Source organism: Ammospiza nelsoni, chromosome 14 (assembly GCF_027579445.1).
Source record: "Ammospiza nelsoni isolate bAmmNel1 chromosome 14, bAmmNel1.pri, whole genome shotgun sequence".
Classification (NCBI taxonomy): Eukaryota; Metazoa; Chordata; class Aves; order Passeriformes; family Passerellidae; genus Ammospiza; species Ammospiza nelsoni.
Window position 1 is genome coordinate 7,905,974 of NC_080646.1, and position 18,161 is coordinate 7,924,134.

General features: G+C 52.1%; 1 long non-coding RNA gene across 1 annotated transcript in view; it reads left to right on the forward strand.

The window, feature by feature from the left end:
• LOC132079587 (uncharacterized) overlaps positions 1 to 17,860 on the forward strand; it is a 35,450-nt gene extending 17,590 nt beyond the window's left edge. The window contains exon 4 of the long non-coding RNA XR_009419430.1: positions 17,340 to 17,860. This is a non-coding gene — a long non-coding RNA (uncharacterized LOC132079587). The remainder of the gene's footprint in view (positions 1 to 17,339) is intronic.
• The last annotated feature ends 301 nt before the right edge of the window (positions 17,861 to 18,161 follow it).

The window sequence follows — 18,161 nt, forward strand, 5'->3', positions numbered from 1 at the left end:
AGTCACGCACAGTCCCCAAGCCAGGGGTGAGCTCTGCATGCGCCTGCCTCCTGGCTTAGGGGGACTTAGCTTATCTGCCATGGTGAAAAAAGAGGGAAATGGAAAACATCGGGCGCTGGCGGGGCCGGCATGGAGCTGGCTTGCAGCCAGCCCCAGCCTCGCCGTCTCCATTGTCTCATGGCTTTAATGCGTGCCTAGAAATCCAGTATTTAGGATTCAGGTTACCATTGTAAAGCAGAAAGGTCGTGCTCAGCGCCGCTCGGTGTGGATTCCTCCGGCAGCTCTTTTGCCTGCGTGCCCCATGTTGGGATGGTGTTGGCCGAAGGCCTGGGGCCGGGAGGCTGCAAGCAGCACGTCTTTGCTGCCTTTGGCATGGTGTGCACCTTCCAAGGGATGCTGCTGGCTTTGGGATTTAGGGAGGGCAGCGGGAGGTGCCCAGAAAGCCACACAAAGGAGAGGTTTGCACTTGCTGGGCAGCCAAAGCTGAGCGTGCCTTGCTGACAAGCTTGGCATAAAATCCAGCAAGGCAGGATCAATGTGTCTCTTCCTTTGGCTCTCACTTGGTGGGAGCTTCACGAGTAGCTGCTGCTGGTGGCCAAGGCTAAGAGAGGCTTTTGGGACTGTTCCTCCTGATTTCATTTGTAGTCCCAGAAATGGCTGTTTTCCAGCTTTCTTCCCTTCTTCTACTATCCTGCTCTCAAGGGAAGGTGCCTTTCGGGTAGAAGAGCAGCTGGCAAGGCTGGACTAGAATAATTCACAAGGGTTTTAGAGCAAACCTTGGGATTTGGGGTGTCTGTTGCAAACCTCCAGCAACTGTAATCAAGGACTGTTTAAAAATCTCAGTTCTCACTTAAAATTAATAGAATTATGCTAACAAGAAATGTATTTAGGGACATCTTAATTGCAGGGAAAACTCTGGAAACAAGTCAAAGACCTTGTAGGGCTTAGGCATTATCAGTCTGAAGAAAACTCCTCCAATTAGTTGGTTTTTAGAATGAATCTTAGCAATTTTGGGGATCAAGACTCAAAGCTCGAGGCTGACAGTGCAGGAAAGCTGTGTAACACCCGAACAGGGAGGAAAAGAGAGACTGACAACTCAAAGTGTCATGGATCACACTGGGTTGGATAGTGGCTGGCTTGGGTCTTGTTTAAGCCCCTAGACATACTGAGGGCTCTCAGGAGGTGTCCCAGCCACTGTTGTATGGCCCTGGGCACAGAGGTCTGTGCTCCAGAAGGTAATAATTGGTGATGTTGGTCCCTATTCTACAAGAGAAGGATGCACATCTCTGTATGTGCTAATGAAGGTGGTGGGAACAAGGCTGTACAGATGCAGATTGGCTGTGCCTGTGGATACATGTGGCTCTGTCTCATTCTGGGAACAGCTTGAAAAACAGTGTTTGACTTCCACACTGCCAGGACTCAGAAAAAAAAAATGCTTTTTAAAATTTATTTGGTCGTTGCTTTAACTGAGAGGTCATGTACTGTGTGCAGCACTGTGGAAGACTCTGCTTAAGAGCCAGAGGAGGAGATGCTGTCTCTGTGGTGTCCTCATGGTACTGTGCAGGATCTCCCCAGGCTGCTGCAGACATGTCCCAAGCTGCCACTTGGACCAGTGACTCAAGGGAATGTGCTCCTTGAGCCCATTTGTGATACATTTCATAGGTATTGCCCTGGTCCCAGTGGCTGCTTGTCTGAATGTGCTGTTGCCAGTGTGAGTTTTAATTTATCTCATGCAGAAGTGTACTGGAGCTCCCCAGAATGAAGGGCAAACTGCATGTGTGAGTCTGGACCTGTACCAAGCTCTTAAGGCAGTTGTGGTCCTGCACAGTCCCCAGGCTGAGCTTTCTGATGGCGTGGCACTGAGGAGCAGAGTAGAAATAGAGGGCTTCTGAGTGGGTGCAAGGCTGGGACCCATCTGACTCATTTTGCTTGCAATCAGGGGAATGGGTGATGTGTCAGAGCAAGCTGAGAGCTTGGGGAGGAAACAAATGGCTCACATAGATAAGTGCTGGCTGGGGAGCCCATCAGGTTCCTGTTCCCTTGCGAAGGAAAGATCCTTCCTGCAGCTTGTTGCATTTCTGTAGGCTCTGACTGACTTCTGCCTCCTTGCCTCCTTCTCATCCCCAAAGGACAGAGACTAAAGGAGTGCCTGCTATTGCTGCAAGAGCTTGAGGATGTGGTAGGAAGTGGCTGGTCTCTGCTACCTAATTAACAGCATGGCTGAGTGCTGGGAAACAAAGGCTCCGGTTTCTACACTCTTCTCATCCTTCTTCCCTTCTTCCTTCCTAGCCCCTAAAAGAAACCTCCCTACTGATGCCATGAGATGTTTCCATAGATACCTCTGTGGCTGCAGGGATGTGGAGGGGACTGTCTTGCTGTGTGCAGTGGGATGAGGATGGTGATGGTGTGCTTTATTCCAGACTTGGATCAAGCACTCCAGGGAAGGCGTGGCTGGAGGGACAGGTATGCGTCTCTTCTGCTTGGGCTATTTCCAGCTGCAGCTGTCTCAAAGCTCTGCAGAGTGCCCTTCTGCCTCCTTTGGGAAAACCCTGCCTGTGTTGACCCATTTGGGCATGGAGCAAGCAGAACTGGCCACAGATGCCTGCCGCAAGAAAGGCTTTGCCTGTTCCATGCTCCAAAGGCAGTGCCAATCTACTGGGATCGTGGCACCAGTGGTCAGCAGGGCCAGTGCACTTGGCTGAGGGGCTGAGAGCTGCAAGGGCTCTGCTGAGGAGGGATTCTCTACATCTTGGGGAATTTTCACACTTCCATCCCCTGATCAGACCCACTCCGTGGGAGTCATGGTGGCAGGCAGAGGGACACGGGGGTGTTTGAACTGCATGCTGTACTCCTGAGGGACTTGCTTTATGGCTGTGCAGAATTAGTCTGTGTTTTCTAGGCCACCTTTGAAAAGTGGCTGAAAATTTGATTTCCATAGCCTAAAAACTGAGCTCTGTGTTTGGCTCCTTAAAAGACAGGCAAGGACTAGAAATCTCCTGCGACCTGAGAGCCCAGTCAAACTCTAAATGGCTCAGTGAGGGTGGAAATGGGCTTTACTTTTACCACAGTCAAGTTTACTGCTGTTGTTCCCCCAGTTTGTGCACAAGTGCCACACTGAGGAGCTTCCCAGCTGCTCTCTGCTGCCTGAAGTTGCTAGGGCAGAAAGGCTCCTTTGCCAGGGCTGGTTTGGGAAGGACTGGAGTGGTGGCTGTCAAGACTGGCACCTCTTTAGTGCTATGTTTCCATGGCTGTGCTTGGAAAGGGCGGGTGGGCGTGAGGCCACCAAGCCCTGAGAGGAGGGATGTCTCTGGTGACGACCACTCATTTTGCCATGCAGCCCTGAGGAGAGGGAGGCTGTGTGTCAGCCCGATGGAAGCTCTCTGCAGGTCCTCTTGCCCGAGGAGCAGGCAGTGACACATTTCTGACACAAACTGAGAGGAGATGCCGGCGTGAGATCCCGGTCATGTCATCTGGGATCAGGTACCAAACCCAGCCGTGGCTGCAAGCGGTGAGGGAAGCAGCTGCCCCGAGCGATGGTGGACATGATCCAGAGCTAATCCCGGGGCATCTTCTCCCTGTGTGTGCCCGTGGCAAGGTGCTACCCCCAAGGTCTCCCAGCCCCACACCAGAGCTGCTCCTGTGCTCTGCAGAGTGGAGCTGTGGATGCTGGGGGGATGCTTGCTGGGGATGTGACAGGTTTGCACTGGGCTTGCGTTGGATGACGGGTGCCGGCTCCACAGGGTGCAGGCACAAATATCTCAGGGGGATTTGCTTTCCTACAGAGCCTACTGCTCTCACAGGAAGATGGAAAGATTCGGGTCCTAAAGGGATGAACACTGCCTGCACTTTGAAGGCAGACATCCCAGGAACCATAAAGAAAAAAAGACACCCACTGATTTTTTTTTTTATTATTTCTCCCTGTTTCTGTCTGCCTATCAGCCTGTCAGCCAGCTAGATGCTAATCCACAGCAGCAGCAGCACAAATAAAGCTAGGCTAGAGGGATGCTAATTTATGCCTGGATTTCATGCTTTGTTTTACTTCCCCACTTTATTGGACAGAGTAGGCTTTGTGAGTGACGTAAAATGTTGCGTGTGCTCTCCCCATGGCAGGTTTCTGCACATGCAGCAGGAGAAGTTCATTTCTCTGTAGCCCTTGCAGCCTTACACATGCCTTTCTCTGCCTCCCCTGGATCATTTTGGGGGGGTCATTCCTGATAAATCCCCACCTGATGAGGATTCCCTCTAAGTTTTGTTGCACTGTATGTGAAACCCAGGGATGTGTTTCCAGTCTCATCGTGTCTTCTCTCATGGTGCCAGCATTTATGCATCTAAACTGTAATTTTTTATGCTCTTGCTGGGTAACTAGACTACAGCCTCGGCAATTTGCATGAATAAATGTCATGTAAAATCATCTGCTCGTGGGTAGTGGCCAGCCGAGAAGTTATGTTGTGAGGCAATCTGTTCTGAGTGATCTGTTTAATGAAATGTTGAGATTTACAGCTCTCAACGTCCATGGGGAAAAGCATGTATGGATTTGAGATCACAGCCCTGAGGTGACTTTACCTGTGTGGTACAAGTAGGTGAGGAGTTGTATTACTTGTTGCTTGGGAAACTCAGTGTGTTAAACTGTGCTGTTGGGCAAAAGCCTTTGAAATGCCCTGTCTTGAAATAAAGGGAAATGTAAAGAATAGTCAGAGGTGTTAATAACAGAGGTTCTTGCAGGGTTTCTTGCAAGAGTCTTGCATTAGATCCCCACTGGGACCCTAACAATTTTGGAAAGGAAGGATCACCCACCAGAGGCAGGGAATGGATGTGTTGGGGCTTTGCTGAGGTTTTCAGTTCCCATTAGAGGAACTGAAGGGAAGGAGATGCCCAAATACCATTGAGTCTCTGTGCTTGCCATGCTGGTACTGACTGTTCCCTGCAGCCAGAGCTCCATGAGCAAAGCTGCAAATCACTGGGGAAGGAGAGAACAGGCAAGACAGAGCAGAAGGGGGCTTTGAAATGGCCACAGTGGCAGGGATCTATGAATTCCCTTGCTTTTTCACTCAGTTTTCTCACAGCTCCTGCTGGCCTCTGCAGAGCAAGTTGAGGGGAAGAGCTCAGAGGTGGGTCTTTGTAGCAAGGTCTGCCCTCAGCTTCACCAGGTTAAATCCTAAGTGAGGATTTAATTGCGTTCAGTAAAAGCTGCCCAAATTTACAGCATGGAAATGAGAGCAGAATCATGAGTGTCCTTGTTTCCTTTTACCATCAAATAGATTTTCTCAGCCTTGAGTTCTGCAAGCTGATCTCTGTAGGGTTTTATTTCATTCGCTGTCTTCATTGCCCTATTAAAACAACAGCTCTGTCCCCGAGTCCCTGTGTGTCACTGTGTGTCGAGTACTTATCCCTGTGTATTGGGGCACAGGAATGTGGCAATAAAACTGCTCACAACCACTTGTTTGGATAAAAAGCACAGATTTGCTTACCTTGCAGTACTTTCCCTTTTTTAAGCAGAAATGTTTGCACAGGTGACTTTTGGTTTTGCCTCATGTACATTCTTGGGTTTCTATGTGACATTTTGCCCGGCCTTGTTTAGTAATGTCCAGGAATTTCCTAGCTTTCCTCTTATGGAAATCACACAAAGGTCTAGGGGGTGGATCTGACTGCAGGAGCAATGTCGGGAGAGCTGAGCTACCTCTGCCCACCAAGGCAGGGCTCATGTGGGTTTGCATCACAGCTTTTCTCTTCTCTGACTAAGCTAAAGGACGGGAATAGTTTTGTACTCCTAAGGTGCACCTGTTTGTGTAGGAGGATGTGGGATTGTGGCATTTGTCTTTGCAGCTTTCACTGGGCTCCTCCACCAGGCTTTCTTTAGGCTGATATCTGCTCAGATTTGGGGGGAACCTCTGGGCAGCACTGCATCCTGCATTGCACGGGTCCTCACGTGCAAACACCGTAGGTGTGCGGAGGTATCTGGCTTTGTGCGGGTCTCAGAGCCAGCCTCTTTGAGGTCTCTTTGTTTTGTCTCCCTCTGGGTATCTTGTGTGGATGCATTTGCATATATGGAAAATGTTGTCATCGTCTTCTCCCCCTCCCCAGCTCCCGTTGCCTGTGCTCTGCTGGCTCTTGGGCATTTCCAGCTGAACGGAGCCTGCCAAGGCCAGCCAAGCGCGGTGGGGCTGGGGGAGCACCCCCGTCTGCACCTTCGCTATTTCCCTCCCCAGGCGTGCCTGGGGGTGGGCAGGGCATTGGGGCGTTTTTCCCTATTTTTTTTTCTCCTAGTATTTAATAACCAGCAGTAAGGGTCCTGAAGGAAGTCTGGTCCATCCTCTGAGCCCCCAGCTCTAACACCCTGCTGCTCCCCCCTTTCTTCTCGTGCTGTAGCGTGTCTGGCTGGCTGCAGCACCAAAGAGAGCAGTCCAGACCGTGCAGCGAGGCTGCTCACTTGCTCTAAATCCACGAGGCCAGGTTTAAGCACTTTTTGTTCCTGCTGGAAAAAGCCTTGGAGTGGTTATACCAATAAATCTCTTGCTCCTCCATGAAGATGTCCTTCCCAGGACATTTTAAGTCCCTAATCCTCTCCGAGGCATCTCTGGCTCTATCTTCTCTTCTCTAACCTGTACCTGCCCCCCTGCTGCCAAAGACTTGAACGCCCTGAGGCTTCATCCGTTCAGTCTGCCTGCTCTCCGTGCACCTCCGTGCAGCCTCTCCGCTGTCCCGACATCCTGCTGCCCGCCTGGAACTGGGGACAGGCTGGGCCATTGGAACGGCCGGGGGCGGAAGAAGGGGGTGGAGGAGAGACGGGGCAGCTGCGAGGCTTGTGTTAGTAAACACTTCCTTGGGTTCACATTTTAATTCCTTACCCCCCCTTCCACATCTTCTCCCCCATCCTTTCCCTTTTCTATATGCTCACACAATGAGACCATTGTCAAGGGGTGATTTGAATGAGGGGTCTCCGGGCATGTTCCCAGCATTGTCAAACAGAGTGGGAAAAAAACCACAACTCCAGCCTAGCCAGGAGGACCAGACCAGACTGAGACAGATGCCTAAATTAGTGACAAAGCCTTTTGAATGTCCCCCCTAGACAAGGGTTGCCTTGTGCATGCGTGCGTGTGTGTGTGCATGCTCGTGGGTGTGTATTTGGGGCTGGGTGGCAGCTTGCATGTCTCCCCATGTTAATTAGTTTTGCATGCATGTCTGATAAGGTGCCAATGAATATATTTGTACTCCTTCCATTGGTGAAAGCTGTCTCGGCGGCGGGGGAGATGCGGGGTGGTGGGGGTGTGCTCAGAGCAGCCTGGCAGCCCGGGGTAATTGAGCTGTGCGGGGCTGGGAGAAGGGGTGAGGGTTACACCGCCACAGCTCGGCTTCCCAGCCATGGGATCTGCTGCTTTCCTTGCAAATCATGGAGAGTTTAAAAGAGAACTGAGGCTTTTTTTGGTTCACTGGGTCTTTCTCTTCATCTTGGCTGATTGTCTGGCTGAGGGTCTGTAGGCTCTTTCTTCTCCTTTGCCCTGTGTGTCTTTCTCTCAAGTCCCTTAAAAGGTGTTTATTTCCAATGGATTTGTATCCATCTTTGTATACACACATACACATGCAATCACTCACACAAAGCCCCAGTAACAAAACCTCCGCCTCTTTCTCCAGAAAGGGAGTCAAATCTGCTACCAGTTACAAAATATGGGAGGGAAGTGAAGCGTGTGGGTGCCAGGGGTGGAGCAGTGGAAACAGGCAAATAGAAATGCAGAACAGGAGTTGTAGAGACAGAGATAACATGCTCTATAAAGGATTTATCAACATTTGCTCAGGATATAGTTATTAATTAGCAATGCAGAGGAAAGTCTTTCTACATCCCCAGCGTATGGACCAGCACATAATGTCATTCCTAGACTGCTGTTATCATCCATCCATCCGTCCATCTGCATTCTGTAGGTTCACACAAGAATTCATTGTATGTGTGGGGATGTAAACATCAGTTCACATCTAATTAATTTCCTGTCTAAATTAATTTTGTATCCTTTCCCTTAAATCAACAAGACTTAAGAGCCCACATACATTTCTTGAGCAGAACGGGAAGAAACTCTTGAATGGGCCAAGATGTCTTTTCTCCCTGTGGTCCCATCTGAGCAGCTGCCAGATGCTGAAAGAGCATCGATTTACATGGCACAAGGCTGCTCTGAAGCAGGGGTCATTTTGGGAAGTTTACTGGAGCACAGCTTGCCTCCTGTGAAGCTTGGTAGCACCCAGCTTCATGCTGGCTCCAGTTTGCTTTGCCTTTTCTTCCATACTTGGGTTCTGGTACAGTGAAGGAATGAAGAGCAGGAGCTGATGCACAGTGGAGCAGGGCTGGCCCTGCAGGGAGCCTGGGTGAGAGATGCTTGGTCCAAACAGCAGAGCATGGGGTTTGCTCCTGATGGGCTGGCTGGGGAGGAAGGGGAAGGTCATGAACAAGGTAAGGTGGCTGTTGGCATCAGCAGGGTTTGGGCTGGGTGGGGCTGATGCCTCTTCCCCCATTGACTTTGTAGTTGCGCTGGGTTTTTGTCTGTTACTGGGAGGGAAGCTGGGAAGTGACATGGAAAGATGGTAGAGTAGCCAGGAAGCAACAAAGCCACCTGCCTGGAGGAGAGCTGACAAGTCCCTGGTGGGCTGCAGGAGGAGCAGCTCTCCTTTGTGCTCAGAGAAGTCCAGGAACACAGGCAGGGCCAGGCTACACCTCCCCATCAACCTGCCCAGGATATCTATGAGGGCCAGCCCAAAGAGTGCCCCAAAATCCTCACTGCCGCTCCAGCAGTAGGTACAGTGGGCAGCTCATCAGTAATGTGCAGGAAAAAAGGGATTCCCGTGAAATGCAGGTCTTCCAGTTGGAGAACAAAGGCAATTTCGTGTGACTTATCAGCGGTGCCTAATTGCGCAGAGTGAATAATGAGCAGCTGGAGAGGCAGCACCGCCGTCCCTCCGCGGGCTGCAGCCGGTGGCCACGGCTGGAAACCCCCATCAGTGCCAGCAGAAGGTGGGCATCCTCAGAGAGGGGCAGCCCCAGCACTCTGTGCCCGTTTCAGAGCTGTTTGGGCTCCTCCATTGCAAGGAAATTGTGTTAATCCCACATGGATGTAAGAGGGGAACCTGCTGCTGGAAAAAGTCTCTCTGCGGTTGCTCAGACCTTTCATTTACGCAGAGGGTGAATGTGTCATCCATGCCTGACCCAGATGCAAGGTGGCCTTTAATCACAAAGAAGAACCAGGCACCAGCATCCTGCAAAGGGCTTGCAGTTCCCTCCCTGTCTGGTGCCTCATCTCTGAGCAGTGGCCATGCTAAGGACCCCTTCCAGCTGACCTGCCACCCCTGTGCCCTCCTCTCCTGTTTGCACATCCCTATCTCTCCTTAATTCTGCTCCCAGACTCTGGGCAGGGCTGTGGAAAGCGCTTTGTCAGGGCTCCTCGCCAGGTTGATCTGCAGAAAGGGTTTTTTTCCCTTTCCCCATTGGGATGACTATTCCCACACAAGCAAACCCTCTTAATGAATCCGTGGCAGCAAAGTAGGTAACGTGCTCTCCCTGCCAAGGCTGCTTGGCACAGCTGGAGTCACGTAATCAGGCTAGGCTGCCAGTCGGGGACAGAGTGGGAAGAGTTAAACTGAGGACAGTGCAGGGACAACTAATCCCCAACAGGAAGAGCAGCAGAGACCTCCCTGTCCTTCATCATCCTCCCCCTCCATTCATGCACTTTTCCTCCCTCTCCACCACATCCTATTCCTCTCCCACATCCTCCCTCTACTTATTTCTTCTTCCGTCTTTCTCACCCTCCTCTCCTCCGTTGCTTTCTCACTCCTCCCCCGTGGTTTCCCTCCGCCCCCCCATCCCCGGCCCCGTCTCCTCTCACATGCTCTGTCATGTCTCCAGAGCTGCTTTTCGAGTGGGACCGAGGGACGGTGTATTTGGGCTGCGGTGGAGGTCACAGCTATATGGGGATTGTTTAAAAGAGATTTGCCCACATCCCAGCCCATGTGACCAGCCTCAGCTGCAGGTCTCTCTTTCTTAATCTGGAGATAAGCGTGATTATCCGAGGAAGGGCTGTTCGGAGCTTTGTAACTGTGACAGGGGAGCTTTCAAGTCGCACTTTGCTGGCAGAGCAGCGTTTAAAGCCGGGGAATCAGATTCCAAGCGTGGCTTTGCATCTCTTTTCTGCTGGGAGCATGGTGCAGGGCTGGCAGTGGGGATGGGAGCTTTATTAGGACTTTGCTTATGATGCGGAAAAGGAGTTAGGGGAGGGAAAATGGGGGAAGAAGGAGGTGAAAAAAAAATCCCAATTTGCTTTTTCCCCATCAGTGGTGGCCCAGGAGAGATTGGCACTGAGTCAAGGGGACAGGCCAGCCTGAGCCCTGGTGCAGAGCAATAAGGTCCATCAAACCTGGGGTCTGTCTTGTTTTTAGCCTGGGGTTGTGTCTCCTTGTTCTGCTCTACCCTGCCTCGCTCTGTTGAATCCTTCACACAAGAGGTCTCTGGGGCCCTGTTTGGAAATGAAATGCTGTTTTAGCAGCTCCCATGGCACAGCTTCCCTGGGAGAGATGGCAGGGCCAGCTTTGCTGCCCGATAAACACACCGGCCCCAGCACTCAAGGCAGCCAGCTCCCTGTCCAGAGAAATATTTGCTGGAGATGAGCCCTTGTGGGCCATCTCTGCAGCCAAGGTAGAAGTGCAGGGACGTACAGCAATTGTGTAGTTCAGTATTGTATCAGTGTCTTGTATTGCTGGAGGTTGAAATATGTAACATCTCCTACAAGTGACACGGTCCCAAAAGATTTCTTTGGCCGGGACAGGCATCAAAATAGAGTTTAGTGGAAATGTTCAGCTCTGGAGCAGGTGCTGCTTTGCTGCTATTTGTAGACTAGAAGCTCAGAGCAGAGCCTCGTAACAGCGCTGCTTTTGATGGAGATGGGTCAAGGAGAAAGGAGCCTGGATGTGAGCCAAGGGCGGGAATCTGGGGCGAGGTTGAATCGGGACGGAGTGCCAGCGCTTTGGACCGTCACTTGGGCAGGACTCACTGTTCTTGCCATATCCTCCCTGGAAACGCTTCAGCTTCCAGCACAGCAGCTGAGGCCAGCCTGATCCAAAGGACACCCCGAATCCCATCTGCTCTCCCCACACCACCCATTCCCAGGGGGTGGGAATTTGCAGGGAGAGCACCAAACAGCCCCTCTGCCTGGGTTTGTTCATGGAGGGGCAGTTCCTTGCCTGTGTCAGAATACCAGGGGATGGAGTTACATCCCTCTTCTTCCTCTCCCACGAAGGCACATCTCATTTTTGTGTCATGCTGCCACAAGGGCCAGCCAGCCTTAAAGCAGCCCAGGACAAAGTCCTGTGCGTGGAGATTGAAATGTCTCTCTGCAGGGCAGGTAGCTCAGTGTACCTCCAGTGGTTGAAGAAGGGAAGCGGTTGCAAATGTATCATTTTGAGAGCAAGCTCTGAAACATCTCCCACGTTGCCTGCCTGTCTCCAGAGCCCCACACAGCTGCTCTGTGGGTGGAAGCTCTGTTTTTCGTGTGCCCCCGTGAACTTTATTTTTTGCTATTTTTCTTTGAACGCTGCTTAGATGAATCCTCTTCAGTGCCTACAGCTTATTCCAGGGCTTTACTGAGGATCTGGCCAACACTTGTAGCCTTACTCCAGGGCATGGTTCTTGAGGAAACCAAATGGGTACAGCATCTTTTTAGTCTAGTGTCTGCAAGACCAAACAGCCCAAATCCCAACCTGCAACCGTGCTGTGCAGATAATTCCCGTGCCCCATTGGAGAACAAGAGCTCCCCTTGAAATCCCAGAGCCTGGGATGTGGCAGCGGGAACGTGGGCAGGAACATGTAGGTGTTGGCATGTGCAGGCAGGAACACGTGTATGCCAGGGCAAGTGTGCCCATCTCTGCAGGCACAGGCTGTCTCTGCACCAGCCTCACAGGAATCTGCCCCACACCTGCCTGAAATGAGGGTTATGGGGTGTAGGGCTGATGGTAAATTAACCAGTGGTAAATGGAGGGAAGCACAGTAGATGGGTTTAATGGAGAGAGCCATTTGGGATGCAGCAAGGGAAGGTTTCCTGATGGAACAAACAGAAGGAGCTAGAAAAGGGAGCAGAGTGGTGGATAGGAGTGTGAGATCAAAGGCTGTGACGGGGCCAAGAGCGATGAGAGGCGGGAGCCAGGAGCAGTTTGTGTTCCTGGGTGTCGAGCAATGCTGAGGAGAGTGAAGGAAAAACACTGGCTGCTCTGAACAAAAGCCACTGAATGGGGAGATGGGAATGGCACGGAGGGGACAAAGCAGGAGTCACAGAGCAACCAGCACCAAGCTCAGGCGTGGGTGGCTTTCCTTGCTGGGTGGAAGATGGGCTGGAGAAGAGGCTTGCACCCAGTGAGGATGTGCAAGGTGGTCATGGCCCATGACAGGGAGCAGAGTGCCACAAGTTTGGGGCACAGAGTGGCTTTGGGAAAAAGAAGCTGTCACAGTGACAAGGTGGGTGTTTCCCCAAAGGAGGCCAGTGTTTCCAGGATAGGGAAAAGGAGCCCTACACCTGGGATGGGAAGAGCTGAGTCATTTCTCCAAACACCAGGTTAGGCCAGTGCCGGAGTTTAAGCACAAGCTGGGCAGTAACACAAGCCTGGACAGGAATGCCTGCACAGCATCCCTGAGCTGCACTGGGCCTGCAGCTCACCCTGCAGCACCAGGGCTCTGCAGGGTCCAAGGGGAAGGGAAGAGCTCTGGCTGTTGAATTTGGATTCTCCTTTCACCCACCCAAGCATCCACCTTCACTGCACAGGCAGCTGAGACCCAAGGGCAGTTTGGGCCCTTGCTATCATTGCTGTTGATCAGAGCCTTTTCTTACGATGCCCTGGCACCTCCTTACATGAATCTGGTTTTTGTGATTGATGACAAGCAGAACTCTTGTCCAAAAGGCCATGATGTTTGCTTGCACCCTCATTGCTATAGTAACAGAGGTCCTCAGGACACCTCTGAAGTAGGTCACCACGGACCCCATATTGCTGTGTCTCCCAGTGCAGCACAGCTCCAGAAACAGAGTGCACTCACCCCAGTCCAGCTGGGCATCACCCTGGCACAGCCCAGACGCTCTCAGGCAAGGCCAGGCTGCAGAAATGCCCTCCAGTTACAGCGCCCAAGGGTACAAAGGGCTGTCCTGCACCTGGTCACAGGAAACTTCTGTTCCTCGTGCAGCCCAGTGCCAGCTAATGGTGTTCCCCAAGTCAGGGCTCACTTCCAGCCTCCTGTCTCCCCATCCCCCACCTCCTTGCTGCCTCCCTCCCCCCTTTCCCCCAGTGCCTCTCCTCCTGCTTTGCATAATTTTCCATTTTCAGTGTCCCCTTTTCTTTTTCTCCTCTCCATATGGTGCGTCCCCCTCTCTGCCTGGTGCAGGAGCCATCCTTAACAAGCTCGGCAAAGCCCTCTCTCAGGGGCTGCACATGAAAGATGCTCTGTAAAAACAGAGGCTGGGATGGAGCTCCCCCTTTTTTCCCCCCTTGATTTATATGGGGCTGGGATGTGGGAACGTTTCTGGGTCGCATTTTAGAGCCGCCGAGTGCTTGTGCCTGTTCTCTCCAGCCATTCAGTGCAGACCCCTAAGGCCGGCTCGTCCTCAGCCTTTGATCTGCAATGCAGAAAGAGCATCCTGGGCAAGTTTGTGCCTCTCATCCAGCCCCTGCCCTCATTTTGGCTGGCAGGGAGGGATGCCCTGTCCCACCACACCGGGGAGAGGCCGTGCCCTTTCCTCTCAGTGTCCGGTGGCCTTTTCCAGCTGGCTACTTTGGCTCCCTCCCACATCCCTGGCACCATGAGGACCTTCCCACTCACGAGGTCCAAGGCACTGGGTCGTGGTGAAGCAGCAGGTCGTGGGATTTGTGGTGCACGGCGATTCTGCACGTCTAACCCACCCCTGCCCCTCTCCAGCTCCGCTGCAGATACTGGCCAGTGAGCACCCAGGGGTGCCTGGAGGGTGCTGGGGCCGAGCAAAGGGTGCTGGGGCTGGCAGCGCCTGCCCAGCATTTGATGGGTTAAGCCAGTCTCTAGCTAATTTCTCCCAGAGGCTCCCCTCCTCCTCCTCGTACTTCTGTATGCAGCAGGCAGGGCCTCAGCGCAGGTTCCTGCACTGAGCTGTTGCCAGGGGAGTAGTTAGGCGAGTCTGAGCTATGTGGGGAAAAGGCCCGGGCTGTCAAAGTGTCTGAGATGAACCATAGCCCGGTCCCCCTGCAGCTGGGCCCAAGCATGCATCAGCCCTTGTTTGGAGCCTGGGAATGGCAAAGCCCAGGGAGGTTCAAGGGCAAACTTGCTATTCATTAGTCAGGGGTCCTTGACGTTCCCACTCTCTGTCTCCCTTCTTCTTCTTCTTCTTCTCTTTTCTGTCCCTCTTTTGACAGATTCCTGGGTGCTTTTGGGGAAAACTCCCCTCCTCCTCCTCACCCCAGCAAAAAGCCCTCCACATAAACTTCCCCAGCAGACAAGGCAGGAGGACAATAACGTCAGGGCCGCGATGCAAACGAGAGCCAGCGGAGCAGCCGCATCCCCCGGGTGTCCTTTCTGCCCGGCCCTTCCCGCGCTGCTGCGGGAGCCTCAGCCGCCGCATTCATTTTGCTCATCTTGCCCATCTCCGATGTTTTATTATCTTGATGCTTGCAGGAAATTGTAACTTGAGATAAGGAAAATGTCAGGCGCCTTCTCCTCTCTCCTGTAGCCCAAAGCAGCGCCAGGTTGCTCCGTAGGAAATGTAAATGCTTTGCCCAGGTGCAGAGGATGAGCACGAGATGGAGGGAGCCTCGAGAGGCCGCGCGAGCATCTCCGTCAGGAGATAAAACTCGCGGCATAGGCGGAACACGGAGCCTCCCTCCCGCCCCGCTGAACGGAATATTTCATAGCTCTTAGAAGCCGAAGCTCCCTTGTAATTATCCAAAGCAAACAGCACGTGTTATTAGTTTAAAATGATTTTTTTTTCCCCCTCCCCGGGCCCCTGGAGCAGAATGGAGGTGTAATTGTGCTAAGGAGTTAGCAGGGGAGAGCACAGCTTTTGGTCACATTCAAGTTGGAGGGCTTGAGCCAGGGAGGCTGGTATGAAAGGCTGGTATTTGCATAAGCAGCGTGCATCCCTACAAAAAAGAAAGATATCAGGGGCTTGCAAAATTCAATCAAGGCTGGGAGGGAAGAAAAAAAAAGGGGGGGGGGTGGAAGGGAGGGGAAAAAAAAATTGACAGTGAAAAAGGTTTTTCTAAGTAACACCCTGTCGAGATTAAATTGTCCAGAAAGTTTCTCCGTGTGAGCCGGTGAAGCGGAGGCTGGGCTGAGGGCAGGGGAGGAGCGGGGTCCCTCCTTCCTGGCCTCAATAGGGGACAGGAATCTGATTAGGCAGAGCGTTCTGCATCCATTTACCATTATTTGAGGTTTTTTTTTTTTTTTCTCTTCCCACCGCCCAGAATTGCTGTGGCAGGGCAGTTTATCAGCATATAAACCTCAGTGCTGGCTTTGTAAGGGCACAAGGAGGCACTGGAGCAAGTGTTGGGGCAGAGGCTGAGCTATAATTTCAATTGTTTATTCAGCTTTAAAAAGAAAAAAAAGGGACAGTAAATCCACACACAGAGCAATGTTTGCCCTGCGCAGGGCACTGGGGAGGGAAGGCAGTGTTGGGGCTGGAACTGGGTCCTGGTGGAGCCCTGTTTTTGCAGGCACTCTCAGTGCAAGGCTGAACTTTGCACAGAGAGAAAGTGCATGCAGGACATTTGAGTTTTCCTGAAGCTTATGTCGAGTCAGTTGGGTTGGTCCAGCCCCTCCTGCCCTCAGTTACTGAGTGCCAGAAGTTTCAAGCCCACCAGGCAGGCAGTGGGTGATTTCCAGGCTGGGTTGATGTCTGGTACCAACGAGCATCCCCTCTATCCACACTACAGAAGAGTTTCTTGTAGGCCAAAGCAAGCTCAGCCTGTCCCTGCCAGGACAGGGGACTTTACCTGCCAGGTAAAGGCTTTTCCCTGGTGAGAACAAAGGTTCAGCTGCCTCCTCCTCTCCTGGGCTTGTGAAAGCACCCAGCGTCATTCAGATCTCATCTGTCCTGACCTCAACATCCTTTCCAGGCTTGGGGCAACATTTGGGATGACTCCTAATCTCACATAGGAAAAAGAAGTGCTGAGCCTTGGCTTTTTGCAGCCTGGATCTCCCTAAACACATGCAGCATGGGGTCTGTCCTCTCAGCACCAAACCCAACCACATGGGGTGGGTTTGGCCTCTGCCTCTCTTAAGTTTTAGGCTTGCTTCAAAGTTGCAGAAGGGAAGGGATTTTCCTTGGATTTCCATCAAATGCTTTATGAATATTGCAATAAAGGGGTTACAGAAGATCTATTTTTAAGAGAGAGAAAAAATACCCATGAAAATTGCAGCCTGGACCCCAGAGTGTAGAGTATTTGCACAGTTCAAAGAGTTACGGTGGTTCATCCAGTCACAGCCTGGGAACGTCGCGGTGCGACCTACAGCAGATCACATGCCGGCTGCTCCCAGGGCGGCTCATTAGAGAGCCACACACAAGATTTATCTCTTAAAATGGGCCTGCAAATATTTTATAAAATTTGCAATATTTTATAAAATTACAATTTGGTGCAATAAAAAGAATAAATTAGCCAGCTGATGGTTCCTTTTGCAAGTGTACTCAAGGATTTGTTATATTAGTCTTTGCTCCTTCCAGTGTAACAGTTTGTGGGCAAAGCAAAGGGAAGATAGGAAAAGGGTGGGACTGGTTTGGGGGCTAGGGAATACACACTCAACATGGATAAAGTGTAAAGGAAATAGATGAAAAAAATCAGGAAAAAGGGAGGAGAACGTGCTGCAAGGTGTGAGATGTGGGAGGCGTGGGGAAAGCCGAGAAGGGGACTTGGGCTGAGCATCACAGCTTCGGCTCCAGCTCGGTGGCTTGGTATCACTTTCTCCAGTCAGGCAAGGGCGCCGAGGGCAGGGAAAGTTAACACGAAGATTAAAACATCAGAGGGCTGTGCCTTTAGTGGCTCTGACATGCAGAGTAATCCCATGCCCCAAAGCCTAGGGAGGAAGGACATGCCGTGAGCCCTCCCCTGGCTGGCGGTGTGCGGGGCAGGCAGAGGTAGGGGATTGAGGAGGGTGCAGGGGAGGCTTGGCATCTTGGGGACTACAGTTTTCCCAGTAAGGAAGAGGGTGAGGTGGTGGTCCAGAGCCATGAGAAACGTGTGGTGGGGAGGAAATGAGGATTGGAGTTCTGCTCCACCAGGGACAAGATGGTTTGTTCTCAGCCGAGCACTACTGGACCATTTCTCTGACAGAAAATATAACCACTCCATTTTCTTTCTTTCCTTCCTAGATCCCAGTGAGTGGACAAGGAACTTTTGAAGCCTGTGAGTTCCTTCTTCTAGTTGGCTGCCACCTGCCTGGACTTGCCATCTGACTTCTCCGAGTTTCTCCAGAAGTGTCCCAACCTGCTTCTCCATTGGCCCCAGAGAGGAGACAGCTCTGTCTCGTGAACACAGTGGATTTCTGCACGACTTCAAAACACAGCGGTGCAGCCATGGGGAGGGAGCCAGGGCAGCACAGGGAGCCGAGGGATCATCCCACATCACTCCTGTACGTTGCCTTCAGTGCCCTCAATACCCCAGAGCAGGACCAAAGTGCTCAGGCAGAGAGACCTGAGCCAGTCACTGTCTCACCTGGTGAAATACCAGGTGTGTGAAGTTTGGCTTTGCTCATGGAGCAGAGCTCAGCCCTTGCTGCTCTTGATCCCCGGGTCTGTGGAGCTGTGGGAGTGCAGCCTTCCCAAAGGCACTGTGCTTGGGGCCCAGAGGACCATGAGCTTTTCCAGGCCATGCAGCCCTGCTGCTGTTGTACTGCACCCTCTCTGTTCCTGTAAGAGAAATGTACTGCCTGTAATTCTCTCCATTCAAATCCTCCCAACCCCATGCACTGTTGAAAATAAACTCTCTCTTTTGCAAAAGCCAGCGTGTGATTTGGTGCAGTCTCTAGACGGAGGAGGCAACGGGCACAAAATAAACCCAGGCAAATCAAGAGGGAAGGGGGAGCAGCCGAGGGCCAGGCAGCCGGGCTGCGCCATGCCCCGCATCAGGCACATTTCCCTGAAAGCCCGAGCGAATCCCTCGCCGCTCAATGATCTTTATTTGGTCTGAACCCC